At 41.9% G+C, this 16688-nt stretch overlaps 1 protein-coding gene and 1 non-coding gene across 9 annotated transcripts in view; one reads left to right on the top strand and one right to left on the bottom strand.

Moving 5' to 3' along the window:
• WDR33 (WD repeat domain 33) overlaps positions 1 to 16421 on the bottom strand; it is a 116663-nt gene extending 100242 nt beyond the window's left edge. For 4 of the 8 annotated variants that reach the window (XM_038564826.1, XM_038564828.1, XM_038564831.1 and 1 more), the window contains exon 1: positions 15204 to 15374. The gene's annotated coding sequence lies outside the window, so the exon portion shown is untranslated. Of the gene's footprint in view, positions 1 to 15203; positions 15380 to 16255 lie in introns of those variants that run through there. The other 4 variants (XM_038564827.1, XM_038564830.1, XM_038564829.1 and 1 more) reach the window with 4 other exon arrangements.
• On the top strand, positions 772 to 875 carry LOC119864552. The gene has a single exon (XR_005374376.1). It is a non-coding gene; the product is annotated as a U6 spliceosomal RNA (small nuclear RNA).
• Positions 16422 to 16688: the final 267 nt, after the last annotated feature.

Raw genomic sequence — 16688 nt, 5'->3', positions numbered from 1 at the left:
GCCCCTCCCTGCTGCTTGTGCCACTCACTCACTATCTCAAATAAATAAATAAATAAATAAATAAATAAATAAATAAATAAATAAATAAATAAATAAATAAAATATTTTTATAAATAATTTCAGAAAAACATTCTATGATTTAATAGGGATCAATGTAGCAAATAAAAAATTCTGTTTTGCAAAAATTCAGTCAAGTACACAGGCATAAGCAACCAGAGAAAAATAATTTCTGCACATCTGTAACATGAAATTTCATATAATCACTAAAAATCTTGAAATATTTTAAACAGGGCAGCCCGGGTGGCTCAGAGGTTTAGTGCTGCCTTCAGCCCAGGCTGTGATCCTGGAGACCCAGGATCAAGTCCCATGTCTGGCTCCCTGCATGGAGCCTGCTTCTCCCTCTGCCTGTGTCTCTGCCTCTCTCTCTCGTGTTCTGTGTCTCTCATGAAGAAATAAATAAAATCTTTAAAAATATATATTTTGTAAACAAACTGCACATGATCCAATGTTAACTGGAAAAATCAGATTGTGAAGGGACACCTGGGTGGCTCAGTGGTTGAGCATCTGCCTTCAGCTCAGGGCGTGATTGTGGGATCTGGGATCGAGTCCCATATTGGGCTCCCTGCAGAGCCCCTACCTTCCTCCGCTTGTGTGTCTGCCTCTCTCTCTCTCATGAATAAATAAATAAATCTTAAAAAAAAAAAATCAGACTGTGAATAACTACCATTACTTTAAAAGAACTGTATACTTTTGTGCAAAAGCCAAAAAATCGTGCTTGCTTCAGCAGTACATATACTAAAAGTGGACCAATACAGAGATTAGCATGGTCCCTGCATAAGAATGACATGTAAATTCATAAAATGTCCCATAAAGCAAAACAAAAGTCCCCCCAAAATGGGAAGAAACATAAAACAAAGGTAACAAAGCATGAGAGTTACAGTAAAATTTGGTTGTCTTATTTATACATTCAGTTTTTCCAAGCTATCACAACAGCCATGGATTACTATCGTAACAAGGTAGGAGTGTTTTTCTTTTTAAAACACTCTTTTGAAATCTCTAACTTTCCCAAATACTCTCAAAATCATTGTTAGTATATTCGTATACTGATGTTTTCAATTATTTTCGTTAATTTATGCTTACTTATTGTGCTCTATTCAGCAGTCTTTGCACGCTCAAAATATACTCTGTATAATCCTAGAAACATCACACTAGTAAAAAAAAACCACAGATCTATATATCTAAAATGCAAATTCCATATAAGCAAGGACTGAATGTTTTTAAGATTTTATTTATTTAAAGTAATGGGGAAGGGGCAAAAGGAGAGAAAGAAACAAGCTCCCCACTGAGCAGGAGGAGGTCAGAGCAGGTGGATCCCAGGACCCTGGGATCAGGATGTGAGCCAAAGTCAGACACTAATCAACTGAGCCACCAGCTCCCCAAGACTGAATGTCTTTCATCTCTATATTCCCAAAGCCTTGCACACAGCCTGGCACATGTAAAAATTGTCACAGGTCTATATTAAAATATATACTAAGAGGGTAGCCTGGGTGGCTCAGCGGTTTAGTGCCTGCCTTTGGCCCAGGATGTGATCCTGGGGTCCTGGGATAGAGTCCCGCATCAGGCTCTCTGCATGGAGACTGCTTTTCCCTCTGTGTCTCTGCCTCTCTCTCTCATGAATAAATAAAATCTTAAAAAAAAAAAAAAAAAAAAAAGAGGGACGCCTGGGTGGCTCAGCAGTTGAGCATCTGCCTTCAGCCCACCCAGGATGTGATCCTGAAGACCCAGGATCAAGTCCCACGTCGGGGTCCCTGCATGGAGCCTCCTTCTCCCTCTGCCTGTGTCTCTGCCTCTCTCTCTGTCTCTCATGAATAAATAAATAAATAAAATCTTAAAAAAAAAAAGAAAAAAATCACTATTGGAACACCCAACAATACTTGTTACCTACAGGCTCCACCAATGAATGCTAAAATTACTGTGCAAAACCTTGAGAACAGTATATTGACATAATTTCAAAGTATCAAAAAAAAAACAAAACAAAACAAAAAAAAAAACAAAAAAAAAACAAAGTATCTCCTCTAAGATACTTATTAATTACAAGGAAAAAATATTAACTATGCAATAGGGAGGATCAGCAAAGTATTGGCTCACAGAACATTAATTTTTCTGTTTCTATTACTACAGGGAATGAGCTAAGAGAATTTTCACCAAATTGAAAGGATATGTTCCAGATAGTCTAAACTTAAAATACAGCCTATGTGTTGCACATAAAAAATTAACATTTTGAGGAGGGGAGAACAATCCTTGAGATACACAAAGAGATGAAGCTCATTTGCCAGAATAACTGTAACAGAGACAATTAATGTAAAAGCCCTCAAGAGATATGTCTTCTTCGTTAACACTCTTGGACAGAGAAAGCAAATGGTGATTTCAACTTCTACTCAATCAGACTGGCACAGCATAGGGGCTTCATTTGCTACTGAGATACTCCTGCAAGCATGTCTTTAAGAGTGTATGGGGGCACCTGGGTGGCTCTGTCGGTTAAAAGTCAGACTCTATTTCAGCTCAGGTCATGATCCCAGCATCCCGGGATGGAGCCTAGTGTTGGGCTCCCTAACTCAACAGGGAGTCTGCTGCTCCCTCTCCCACTGCCCCTTCCCCCAACTTGTGCACTCTCTCTAGTAAGTAAAAAAATATATTTTTTAAAAATACATAAAAATTTTACAAATAAAAAATTGAAAGTGTACATATAAAAAATTAAAACATAAGATGACTGCTCTAAATAAACAAGACTAAGGAAACAACCAAATGGAATATTAAAATTCAATCCTGCAGTTTGAAAAAAAACAGCTACCAAAGCAATTCGAATGTAGATCAGATATTATAATAGGGAATTACAACAAATTTTCTTAGATGTGCTACTGCATGTTGCTATTGCACGCTGAAGCATTACGTATCATGACGTCTGCAATTACTCTCAAATAGTTGAAAATACATATATACATACGTATGAATGCAGAGACAGAATATTATAGGTTGAATTACATCCCCCCCCCCCAACTCCGTATGTTGAATTCCTAACACTTAGTACCTTACTGGAGAATAGGGTCACTGCAGATGTTAATAGTTAAGATGAAGCCAAATGGACTAGGATGAGCCTGTAATTCAATAAATAGGATTGGTGTTCTCATAAAAAGGGGAAATTTGGACACATAAAGAATGGAGTCACACTGGTACAAGATAATCAACTACCAGAAACTAGGAGAGAGGCCTGGAACAGATCCTTCCCTAACATGTCCGAGGGAACAAGGCCCTACAGACATCTTGATCCCAGACACCTAATCTTTAGAACTATAAGACAATAAATGACTATTGTTTAAGCCACTCTATTATATATGGCAGCCCTAGAAAAATAATAGAAAAACAAAGTACAGCAAAATTGTTGCAAATGTTGAATCTAGGAGGCAAGTATATGGTAGTAACTTCTTTCACTTTTGTGTGTATCTAAAGGTTTAATACCTTAGAAATGTGTGAATACTGTTCTCTAGTAATCAACATTTTAGTAGCCATTGATAATACTTATCTAGTCAAGGGGCACCTGGCTGGCTTAGTTGGTGGAGCATGCAACTCTTGATCCCCCAGTTGCGAGTTTGAACCCCAGGTGAAGTGTAGAGATTTAAAAAATAAAATCTTAAAAAAAAATGACACCAAAAGCACAATGAACAAAAGAAAAAAATAGGTAAATTGGACATCATCAAAATTATTGTTCTGCTTCGATTACACCATCAAAAAAGTGAAAAGACAACCCACAGAATAAGAAAAATTTTACAAGGACGCCTAGGTGGCTCAGCAGTTGAGCGGCTGCCTTCAGCTCAGGGTGTGATCCCGGGATCCGAGATCGAGTCCCACATCGGGCTCCTTACAGGGAGCCTGCTTCTCCCTCTGCCTGTGTGTGTCTGCCTCTCTCTCTCTCTCTCTTTCATGAATAAATAAAATCTTTTAAAAAATAAAAGAAAAAAAAGAAAAGAAAAGAAAAGAAAGAAAATTCTGCAAATCATGTATCTGATAAGGGACCTACAGCATTTAGAATATACAAAGAACTCTGACAATTCAATAATAAAAGACAAACCAATTTTTTAAATGAGGAAAGTATCTGAAAAGAGATTTCTTTAAAGAAGATATATAAATGGCCAACAAGCATTTGAAAAGACGCTCAGGGGCAGCCCGGGTGGCTCGGCGGTTTAGCACCACCTCGCCACCTTCAGCCCAGGGTATGATCCTGGAGACCCGGGATCGAGTCCCAAGTCGAGTCCCAAGTCGGGCTTCCTGCATGGAGCCTGCTACTCCCTCTGCTTGTGTCTCTGCCTCTCTTCTCTCTGTGTGTCACTCATGAATAGATAAATAAAATCTTAAAAAAAAAAAAAAAAAAGGAAAAAAAATACTGGTGAGGATTTGGAGAAACTGGAACCCTCAAATACTGTTGGTGGGTCTGCGAAATAGCACAGTCTCTTGAGAAAAGTTTGGAAATTTCCTTAAATCCTAAACACAGAATTACCATAACACCCAGCAATTCCACTCCTAGGTTCCTCAAGAGAACCATAGAAGCATTATGTCTACAAAAAAACATACACACATGTTCATACCACCATTATTCATGATAACTAGAAAGTGAAAACAGGGGATCCCTGGGTGGCTCAGCAGTTTTGCGCCTGCCTTTGGCCCAGGGCGCGATCCTGGAGTCCCGGGATCGAGTCCCGCGTCGGGCTCCTGGCATGGAGCCTGCTTCTCCCTCTCCTCTGCCTGTGTCTCTGCCTCTCTCTATGTCTATCATAAATAAATAAGTTTAAAAAAAAAAAAAAGTGAAAGTGAAAACAACCCAAACATTTTACTTACTATATTTACTGGTTTACTATTCAGAAACAGTCAGGTGGAAGAGATACACAGGGAAGAATATGTGGGAAAAGGCTCAGATAAGCTGCCACATTCACTGAACCACCAAGCTACTCACATCTCCACACAATCACCAAACTGGAAGCTCTCTGAACCTCATCCATTTGGGTTTTTACAGAGACTTCATTATCTAAGCACGACTGATTAAATCACTGGCCATTGGCAACTGATCCTATGTCCAACCTCTCTCCTCTCTCTGAGGTTCAGGGGGTGAGACTGAAAGTCCAACCATCTAATCATATGGTTGGTTTTCCTGGCAACCAGCCTCTATCCCACTGGCTTTCCAAAAGTTCTCTCATTAACATAAACACAGGTGTGGTTGAAAGAGGTTTGCTGGGGATCCCTGGGTGGCTCAGCGGTTTAGTGCCTGCCTTCAGCCCAGGACCTGATCCTGGAGACCCGGGATCGAGTCCCACATTCGGCTCCCTGCATGGAGCCTGCTTCTCCCTCTGCCTGTGTCTCTGCCTCTCTGTGTGTCTCTCTCATGAATAAATAAAATCTTTAAAAATAAAAAATAAAAAATAAAAAAAGAAAGAGGTTTGTTATGAATGTCAAGACACTTTTATCTCTCTAATCACTTAGGAAATTCCAAGGTTTTAGGAGATCCATGCCAGAAACTGGACAAAGATTAAATATATATTTCTTATCATAAATCACATTGTCTTGGGGTGGGTATGAGGGAGAAGCTCTCAATTGATATGGAATAATTTCTTAGATATACTGCTAGGAAAAAAAAAAAAGATATACTGCTAGGTGGAAAAAGAAGAGGGGTCACACACAAATAGGAAACATTAAACTTTAAAACTTCTGTTCAGCAAAATATACAATCAATAGAATGAAAAGGCAACCTACAAAATGGGAGAAAATATCTGCAAATCACATTCCTAATATGGGATTAATTCCAGAATAAAGAATTCCTACAACTCAACAACAACAAAAAAATCAAATAACCCAATTAAAATTGGGGCAAAGGACTTGAATAAATGATATACACAGGGTGTCTGGGTGGCTCAGTCAGTTAAACGTCTGCCTTCAGTTCGGGTCATGATCCTGATGTCCAGGGACCGAGCCCAGCATCGGGCTCCCTGCTCTGTGGGGAGCCTGCTTCTCCCTCTGCCTCTGCCCTTATCCTCTCTTGCTCTCTTTCTCTGTCAAATAAATAAATAAAACCCCTAAAAAAAAAAAAAATGATATACAGATGATATACACATACCCAACAAGCATATAAAAAATGTTCAATATCACTAATCATGAGAGAAATGCAAATTAAAACCACAATGAGGGGGGCACCTTGGTAGCTCAGTTGGTTAAATGTCCACCTTCAGCTTAGGTTATGATCTCAGGGTCCTAAGATCAATCCCCACATTGGGCTCCCTGCTCAGTGGGTAGTCTGCTTCTCCTCCTCTTTGCCCCTCCCCCTGCTCATGTGCACTCTCTCTCAAATAAATAAAATCTTAAAAAAAAAAAAAAAAAAAAAAAAAAAACATACAGGGATCCCCGGGTGGCTCAGCAGTTTGGCGCCTGCCTTCGGCCCAGAGCGTGATCCTGGAGTCCCAGGATCGAGTTCCACATCGGGCTCCCTGCAGGGAGCCTGCTTCTCCTTCTGCCTAGGTCTCTGCCTCTCTCTCTGTCTCTCATGAATAAATAAATAAAAATCTTAAAAAAAAAAAAAAAAAACACAGAATGGGCAGCCTGGGTGGCTCAGCGGTTTAGCGCCACCTTCAGTCCAGGATGTGATGCTGGGGTCCCGGGGTCGAGTTCCACGTCGGGCTTCCTGCATGAAGCCTGTTTCTCCCTCTGCCTGTGTCTCTGCCCCTCTCTCTCTCTCTCTGTCTCTCATGAATAAATAAATAAAATCTTAAAAAAAAAAAAAAAAGAAAGAAAGAAACAATGCGTTATCACCTCACACCTATTAGAATAACTACTATCAAAGAAAGAGGAAGTAAGTGTTGGTGAGAACGTGGAGAAACTGGAACCTTTTTATAGGATTGTAAAATGGTATTATCACTATGGAAAATGGGATGGAGGCTCCTCAAAAAATTAAAAATAGACTACCATGCAATCCAGCAATCCTACTTCTGAGTAGATATTCAAAAGAATTGAAAACAGGGATCCCTGGGTGGCGCAGCGGTTTGGCGCCTGCTTTTGGCCCAGGGCGCGATCCTGGAGACCCGGGATGAAATCCCACATCGGGCTCCCGGTGCATGGAGCCTGCTTCTCCCTCTGCCTGTGTCTCTGCGCCTCTCTCTCTCTCTGTGACTATCATAAATAAATAAAAATTTTTAAAAAAAAATTTTTTTAAAAGAATTGAAAACAGGATCTTGAAGAGATATATGGACACCATGCTCATAGCAGCACTGTTCACAATAGCCAAAAGGTGGATGAGCCATGGATGAATGGATAACCATAATGTGAGATGTGCATACAATGGAATATTGTTCAGCTATCAAAGGAAGGACATCCCGTCACATGCTACAACATGGATGAACCTTGTGGACATTATGCTAAATGCAATAAGCCAGCCACAAAAAGAAATAATACATGATTTCAATCATGTGAGGTATCTAAAGTAGCCAAACTCATAGAAACATAAAGTGGAAGAGTGACTGCTACAGGCTGTAGGAGGGAGAAATAGGAAGTTGTTCTGTGAGTACGGAGCTTGTTTTGCAAGATGAAAAAAGTTTCCAAATCTGTGGCACAACAATATGAACATACTTAACACTACTGAACTGAATACTTAAGAATTGGTTAAGAAGATAAAATTTGGGGGGATTCCTGGGTGGCTCAGCAGTTTAGCGTCTGCTTTTGGCTCAGGGCGTGATCCTGGAGTCCCAGGATCCACTCCCACATCCGGCTCCCTGCATTGAGCCTGCTTCTCCCTCTGCCTGTGTATCTGCCTCTCTCTCTTTCTCTCTGTGTCACTCATGAATAAATAAGTAAAATCTTAAAAAAAAAAAAAAAAAAGGCAGCTGGGTGGTTCAGTGGTTAAGTGCCTGCCTTTGCCTCAGGTCATGGCCCTGGGGTCCTGGGATCGGAGGCCTGCATCAAGCTTCCTGCAGGGAGCCTGCTTCTTCCTCTGCCCCTCTCTCTCATGAATAAATAAAATCTTTTAAAAGGGGGGGGGGTGATGTTCTTAAGGGAAAAGGTGCATGACATCCATGACTTTAGATGGTTCAGAAAAAAATACAAGGGATGGGAGAAAGGAAGGGATGGAGGGAAGGAGGGAAAAGCAAATGTGACAAAATGTTAATAAGTGAATAGTGATGAAAAGCATATGGGAGTTTTTTGTACTATCATTCCAACAACACTCTGTAAGTTTGTATTTATTTCAAAATTTAAAAGTTTAAAATATGAAAAGCGGAAACTTTTTTTTACAGAAAACAGCTAATAAGTGTAAATAACAGAGTTAGAAAACCCCCAATGAAACAAATGACTGGACCAACGATAATAATCAACCACTAGGTGAAAGGGAAAATGTACTTTTACAATGAAGAAATCTGGCGGGCATCACACTAAGCAAGGAAACTTAGCATTGTAAACAATGGGGCAAACTAACATGTGGCAGTTTCCACCACCTTATTTATGGATCCTCACTAGCAGGAGGAGAACCAGACATTCTGTTGTTCCTGATGTATGACAATATAAATTATATGTTATCACCTATAAAGTATCTGTGCCAAACACATTTGACCCAAATTTAATCAAGCCTCTCTAGACCTAACTTCCATCCTATAGGAAATAAAAGGAATTAACGAAACCAGTTAAAAGACATTTTAAGCATTCAATCAGAAAATTCGTAACGTGTAACACTGCTGACTTTTTGTCAATGCTAGGGCAGCCCGGGTGACTCAGCGATTTAGCACCACCTTGGGCCCAGGGTGTGATCCTGGAGACTCAGGATCAAGTCCCACGTCCGGCTCCCTGCACGGAGCCTGCTTCTCCCTCTGCTTGTGTCTCTGCCTGTGTCTCTCATGAATAAATAAAATCTTAAAAAATAAAAAATTCAACGCCAGAGACTTAATGCTAATTACCTTAGGCATAATAAGGTAATAAGGTATGCCTTAGATATTATGTTTTTAACGTTGCCTTCAGTTGGGCAGCCCAGGCGGCTCAGCGGTTCAGCGCTGCCTTCAGCCCAGGGCATGATCCTGGAGACCCAGGACCCAGTTCCACATCAGGCTTCCTGCATGGAGCCTGCTTCTCCCTCTGCCTAGGTCTCTGTCTCTCTCTCGGTCTCTCATGAATAAATAAATAAAATCTTTAAAAAAAAAAAAAATACTGCCTTCAGTGGAGTCTGGTTTAAAATTAAAAAGTGTGGAAGAATTTAATTTTTAAATTTTTTTAAGATTTTTATTTATTTATTCATGAGAGACAGAGAGAGGCAGAGACACAGGCAGAGGGAAAAGGAGGTTCCTCATAGGGAGCCCAATGCAGAACTCGATCCTGGGACCCAGATCACACCCCAAGCTGAAGGCAGATGCGCAACCGCTGAGCCACCCAGGCGTCCCATTCTTTTAAGATTTTTTTAATTTTCTTATTCATGCGAGACACACAGAGAGGCAGAGACATAGGCAGAGGGAGAAGAAGGCTCCCTGCAGGGAGCCCCATGTGGGACTTGATCCAGGCTCAACTACTGAGCCACCCAGGCATCGCAAGAATGACATAATCTTAAAGAGATACATCATGAGATTTTTTTTTTTTTTTTTTTTTTATCTATTTATGATAGTCACAGAGAGAGAGGGGCGCAGAGACACAGGCAGAGGGAGAAGCAGGCTCCATGCACCGGGAGCCCGACGTGGGACTCGATCCCGGGTCTCCAGGATCGCGCCCTGGGCCAAAGGCAGACGCCAAACCGCTGCGCCACCCAGGGATCCCACATCATGAGATATTTAGGGGACAAAGAGCATGATATGTGCTACTTAAATTCAATTGATTGTTGGAGGAGGAGGTAGATAGAGGGCTAAAGCAAATGGTTAACTGTTAGTAACAGGTAAATCTACATGAAATTAATAGGTGTTCATTCTTGCAACTATTCTGGATGTTTGCAATTTCACATAAAAGATGGGGGGAAAGTTAACAGAATATTCTACATACAAAGAAAGGGAAATTGGGGCAGCCCAGGTGGCTCAGCGGTTTAGCGCCGCCTTCAGTCCAGGAAGTGATCCTGATCCTGGAGACCTGGGATGGGATCAAGTCCCATGTCAGGCTGCCTGCATGGAGCCTGCTTCTCCCTCTGCCTGTGTCTCTGCCCCCTCCTCCACACACCTCTCTGTCTCTCATGAATAAATAAAATCTTTAAAAAGGGGGGGGGGGGATTGTCCCTTAAAAGTATCTTACTAAGTGGGACAGAGAATACAGCAGGTGCCTGTAACAAACTCAGCCTCAGCACAGTTTTGCACTTATCATCCCACCCAAGGAACTACTCAAAACAGGTAAGGCATTGTGCCAAGTACTACAGGGCACAAAGTAACAGGAGACAACCACACACACCCTAGGCTAACTGGAGAGAGGAGTTACAAATAAGGGAAAAGTCACTTAAGACCTCATTAATGGTATGATATTTAGCTGGATTTTGAGGAATGGATATGATATGAATGGTCTGAGAGGAGGGAGACAAGCAAAGAGCTCTCAAGTAAAGGCTAAGGAGCAGAAATAAACCAGATCTGTGTGAAAACGGATCTCAGCAGTTATGAGGAAAGGTTCTGTAGAAAACCCACTTATTCCATCATTTCTCAATTTTTATACTGCCTAGCTTTATGAATACAAAAATATAAGGCAATGAGGGCTCCTAGGTGGCTCAGTGGGTAAGCATCTGCCCTTTGGCTTGGGTCATGATGCCGGGGTCCTGGGATTGAGTCCCGCACTGGGCTCCCCACGAGGAGCTTCCTTCTCCCTCTGCCTATGTCTCTGCCTCTCTATGTCTCTCATGAATGAATCTTAAAAAAAATATATATATATATATATATATATATATAATATGAAAATGAAGTATCTGCCTTCAAAGAGGCTCACAAAGTAGTGAAGATACACAATCAAAATGCATTAATTAGAGATATGCACAAAATGCTTTAATAACACAGGGAACAGAATAGCTTACCAGAGGAATGAGACTAAATATTTAACAAAGATATTTGAGTTAATCTTTAAAAAACTGAAAAGGGGGGAGGGGAGGCAAAAAGGTGACAGGAGTCAAAGGTACAAACTTCCAGTTAAAAATAAGCCATGGAGATGTAACATACAACATAGTGACTATAGTTAATAATACTATATTGCATATATGGAAGTTGCTAAGAGAGGAAATCTTAAAAGTTATCAAAAGAAAAAGATTCGTGACTGTTTCGCGACGGATGTTAACTACATTTATTGAAGCCATCATTTTACAATATATACAAATATTGAATCATTATGTTGTATACTTTGAACTATTATGTTACCTGTCAATTATACCTCAAAAAAAAAAAAAAAAAGAAAGAAAATGACCTCGCCAATTAAATTCAAGTCACAGGAAGAAAAAAATGCCAAAATTTACTAAATGCTTACTACCTATCACTCTTTCATCTCAGAAATAATCATTGTAAACATTCTTACACATAAGGAAATTGAAGTTCAGAGTTTAATTAACTGACCCAATATAAAAAAAGCTGGTTAGTCGTGAGCTTGCTTGCTTATTTATTTATTTATTTATTTATGATAGTCGCACAGAGAGAGACAGAGAAGCAGAGACACAGGCAGAGAGAGAAGCAGGCTCCATGCACCGGGAGCCCGACGTGGGACTCGATCCCGGGTCTCCAGGATCACGCCCTGGGCCAAAAGCAGGCGCCAAATCGCTGCGCCACCCAGGGATCCCTGAGCCTCACATTTAAGCCTGTCTGCAGGGATCCCTGGGTGGCTCAGTGGTTTAGTGCCTACCTTCGGCTCAGGGCGTGACCCCTGAGTCCCGGGATCGAGTCCCACATCAGGCTCCCTGCATGGAGCCTGCTTCTCCCTCTGCCTGTGTCTCTGCCTCTCTCTGTATGTCTCTCATTAATAAAAAAAATAAAATCATTTAAAAATACAAATAAATAAATAAATAAATAAAATAAACCTGTCTGCAGCTGAAAGCCATGACCTTTCTAATACTATTATAAGCTCTCAAACTATGACTATACAGTACAATACAAACATTATGAAGTCAGCCCTCCACCAAAAAATATTACTAAAATGTTCAAGGACCAGAAAGGAGGAGAGTAACGTGCGTACGACTTTCCAACACACTTAAGAGTTTCTGCGTCTAGAACCAATTCAAGTCTTTTGCAATGGGAACAGAAACGTTACCAGAGTGTGTTCAAAGAGAAAAGGTGTTTTTTTTAATTTATTTATTTTTTAAGATTTTATTTACTCATTCATGAGAGAGGCAGAGACACAGGCAGAGGGAGAAGCAGGCTCCATCCAGGATCACGTCCTGGGCTGAAGGCGGCGCTTAAACCGCTGAGCCACCCTGGGCTGAAGGCAGCGCTAAACCGCTGAGCCACCGGGACTGCCCATGTTCCAAGAGAAAAGTTTTTAACCTATGTCACTGTCAAAGACCCAAAAAAAAAAAAGGGGGGGGGGCATTTTTAAGCATTAAAACTATGGCCTGGCAACTTACTTGTCACACAACATATTACAGCAACAGAGAAACCTTCACCATTCCACCAAAAATAATAATTAATAAATGAATGAATGAATGAATGAATGAATGATCGATCCCTGGGTGGCTCAGCGGTTTGGTGCTGGGCTTTGGCCCAGGGCGCGATCCTGGAGACCCGGGATCGAGTCCCACGTCGGGCTCCCGGTGCATGGAGCCTGCTTCTCCCTCTGCCTGTGACTCTGCCTCTCTCTCTCTCTCTCTCTCTCTCTCTCTATATATATATATAATGAATAAATAAATTTTTAAAAAATCTTTAAAAAAAATAAATGAATGAATGAGTAAATAATCAAACAGACATAACATCTTACAAGCAAAAATTTCAACACAAATAAAATCTTGGAATATGGGATCCCTGTTGGCTCAGCGGTTTAGCCTCTGCCTCTGGCCCAGGGCACGATCCTGGAGTCCCGGGATTGAGTCCCGCATCGGAATCCCTGTGTGGAGCCTGCTTCTTCCTCTGCCTGTGTCTCTGCTTTTCTCTCTCTCTCTCTCTCTCTCTCTGTCTCTCTCATGAATAAATAAGTAAAATCTTAAAAAAAAAAAAAAAATTGGGATATTTGACAGAAAACTAAGACAATCCAGAATCTTAAAACAACAAATCTGCAATGCTTAAACAAGTGGTAAGTTCATGACATTTAAGTAAATATATGTTGGTAATGAAAATTTCTAGCCTACAATTACTACTTTATCTAAAAACAGTCGTAAAAATCCTAATTTTTTTGCTAAGCAATTTCAAAAGGATTCCATATATATTCATAAGTGACTTTCACCAGTATTTGTCAATATAGTCATAGTTTTAAAACTTTACTATAACTTTACTTCCTTATTCAGAAATATGAAAGTTTGAACTTGGACAATAAATAACGTGTTTTTCCCAAAGTAATGTGAGAAATATGGAGTTATTACTTAACAAAAAAAAACTATGAATAAGCATCGTAAGTGGCTAGTAAAAGAGTAATTAAAGCCTTAGGTCAAGATAAAACTGTGATGGCAAAAATCGGACCTTGGACATTTTAATATTTTTCACCAACCAAAGAATTCAAGTCATCAACATCATAGATAAAGATTTGCAACTAAATCATTATGATGTAAGGCCAACTTTCTACCAATATTCTTACCACGTGTAAGAAAAATTAAATTTTTCCGTCAATTTCAATAAGATAGACTACAGAACTTCAAGCTCTGCACAAACTCAAACTGGTACCGTACTTTATATTCTAGGCAAGGAGACCAATTAAAACGTGCAAAAGTATCTTAGGGTAATTAAAAATGGGCGTCAACTGCAATTAAGAGGTGCACCTGCGTTGCTCAGGAGGTTAAGCATCTGCCTCCGGATCCTGAGATGCAGCCCCACGTGGGGCTCCCAGCTCAGCGAGGAGTCTGCTTGTCCCTCTACTTCTCCCTCTGCCCCTCCCCCTATGCTGTCTCAGTCTCTCTCAAATAAAATCTTTTAAAAATGCAATTTAAAAAAATAAATTAAAAAAAAATAAAAATGCAATTAAGATTAAGAAAAGGAAAATGCCACCGTGGGAACAATTAACATGCTTCGTTTTAACAGTCTCTAAAAGTTGTTTGAATTAAATAGTTCTACCACTGACTGCATCACTTTCAACAGGCAAAAAATACTGCGTGCGCTAGATCTCCAGAGTGTACTTAAAAGTCAACTCAGCGCTCCCAAGAGGTATTCCTTTAATACGGGGTTTTTTGTTCATACTCAGATGTCTTCCAAAGTTCCTGAAGAGTTAACTTGAAGTCATCTATCTGTGCAGAAATTACTTCTAAACATTCATGATGGGTTTTCCACAAGTAATAGTAACTTTTCCGATCTGATTTAAAGAGATCCAATTACGGAATTCCCTATCAACCTACCTTCCTCTTTCAACGGAACAGTTACTAACCACAAGGGTTACAACCACTTAGTATCAATATTTATTTTCTTTTCTAAAAATAAAGTTTTCTAAGATCCTAAATATCTGGTTGTCAGAAAGCAACTTATTAAAACCGGAGAGGCGGACGGAGTTAGCGAAGGGGCACCGGCAGTAGCATGTTTAAAGCAAACAAAACAGGAACGTAACTTTTCCAGAGGAGAGTTTCTGCTTGTCAAACTATGGGGTTCTCCCTGTTACAAACACCAGTTTCAAGCGACGGTAATACCGAGACTAAACCTGCCGCTGCTTCACAGGTTTCGCATGAACTTCCCGAGACCCCTTGAAACCACATTTCCATTCACTTCTCGGCTCAATCCCCTCCACTCCCGCCCCAAGTCTCCATTTAACGCGTTTCCCTTCTCCAAACTTCACGTCTTATCCGTGGCCTACCCTACTGACGTCTCGTCGCCACCAGTTCCCAGTTAAGGGCCTTAGTCCTACTTGCCCCCTTCTTACCCGGCCTGCCCCGAGCCTCCAGCTCCCTCCCCTAGAGCTCGGACCAGCCTCAAGGGCCCTCCCGACCACAATCCTCCGGCTCACCCAACCTGTCCCCAGGCGCCCCTCCAGGCCCCCAAAGCACGCAACGGCCGAGCTTGAAAATGGCGGAAAGTGCCTCCGCCTGCTGCGGGCTGGGGGTGCCGTGCCGCAGCTGCACTCACCCTCCGGCGCTGAGCAGAGCTCCTAATGAACGGTGAACGAAGGGTTCGTCTTCACTGTCGGGAACGTCTCTCCCGCCCGGCCTCTTCCCTCCGCCCCTCTCAATCCCTCTCCTCCAAAGCAGCAGCCGCCATCTTCCCCTACGAGCCACCGAGCGCACGCCCTAGCGTCATCGCGCACCGTCCAACGTCATACGTCATGCGCGCCTGGGGCGCCTAGCTCCGTCGGCCTCCATCTGCGCAGGTGCATAGGTAAGGGGCGGGGCCGAGCCAGGTCCCCACGCGGCTTCGCTGAGTGCTCCCTTTGTTCCCGCGGAGAGGAAGTCCGCGCTGCCTCCGGAGGAGGGCTGAGGCCTTCTGACTTTCTTTACACCGTGAGCTAAACTTCATGCTCTGAAAGACACCTGGATTTTCAAAATTTGAATAAGAAACTTGTTGGCGGGCGGTGTGGCAGTGACCGTGTATGGCCCAGCCCACCGAGAGTGAAATTGTGGGCAAGGCACCTGGCCTTGCCGAGTCTAAGCGTGGATGAAATTGGGGCTCCTACGGCGTTTTGAACATTTTAAAGATTTTATTTATTTATTTGAGAGAGAGTGGGAGAGGGATCACAGAGAGGGAGGAGCGGACTGCGCAGGGAGCTGCTTGGACCCCAGCACCTGGAGAGCATGAGCTGAGCTGAAGGCAGACGCTTAACTGACTCCAGACGCCCCTATTTTAAGCATTTTTTGAAAGATTTTACTCATTTGTTCATGAGAGGCAGAGGGAGAGAAGCAGGCTCTCCTCTGAGAAGGAGCCCATGCGGGGCTCAATCCCGGAGGCCCTGAACTAAAGGCAGGTGCTAAAGGGACTGAGCCACCCAGGTACCTATTTTGAGCATTTAAATGAATGCACTTAGTTTAGTCAAGCAGGAAGTTGGAGTTTACATTACCTGAAGCAAATCGTGCCTGTAGGTTATCTCCTTTCCTCAGAGGCTGACCAAGTTATAAAAACTGAGTCATATGCGACAACCACTTTGGAAAACTAACCGTGTCTGTTCAAGTTAAGTTTATACTCACCTGCTACCCAGCAGTTACAGTGCAATTGGAGTGCGTGCATTCATCTACCTGTGGCTTATACAAAAGTCTTCATAGCAGCTGTGATCAGAGTAATCAATCACTGGTAATCCAAATGTCCATCAGTAGTTTTGCCAGTAAATGGGTTGTATTGCGGTCCTACAGTGAACTACACAGCCACATGAAATAATTACTGATAGACACAACTATCACAGGCAGTTACATAGGGCACAAAAGAGGACACTGGACGATCCCTTGGTTTTTTTTTGTTTTTGTTTTTTTTTTTAAGATGTTATTTATTCATGAGACACAGAGAAGCAGACACACAGAGAGAGAAGCAGGCTTCATGCAGGGAGCCCGATGCGGGACTCAATCCTGGGTCTCAGGATCACGCCCTGGGCGGAAGGCAGACGCCCAACCACTGAGCCACCCAGGC

This window comes from Canis lupus, chromosome 19, assembly GCF_011100685.1.
Source record: "Canis lupus familiaris isolate Mischka breed German Shepherd chromosome 19, alternate assembly UU_Cfam_GSD_1.0, whole genome shotgun sequence".
NCBI lineage: Eukaryota > Metazoa > Chordata > Mammalia > Carnivora > Canidae > Canis > Canis lupus.
Note: the sequence above shows the minus strand (reverse complement) of the source record. Positions and strands in the feature narration are given on the sequence as shown.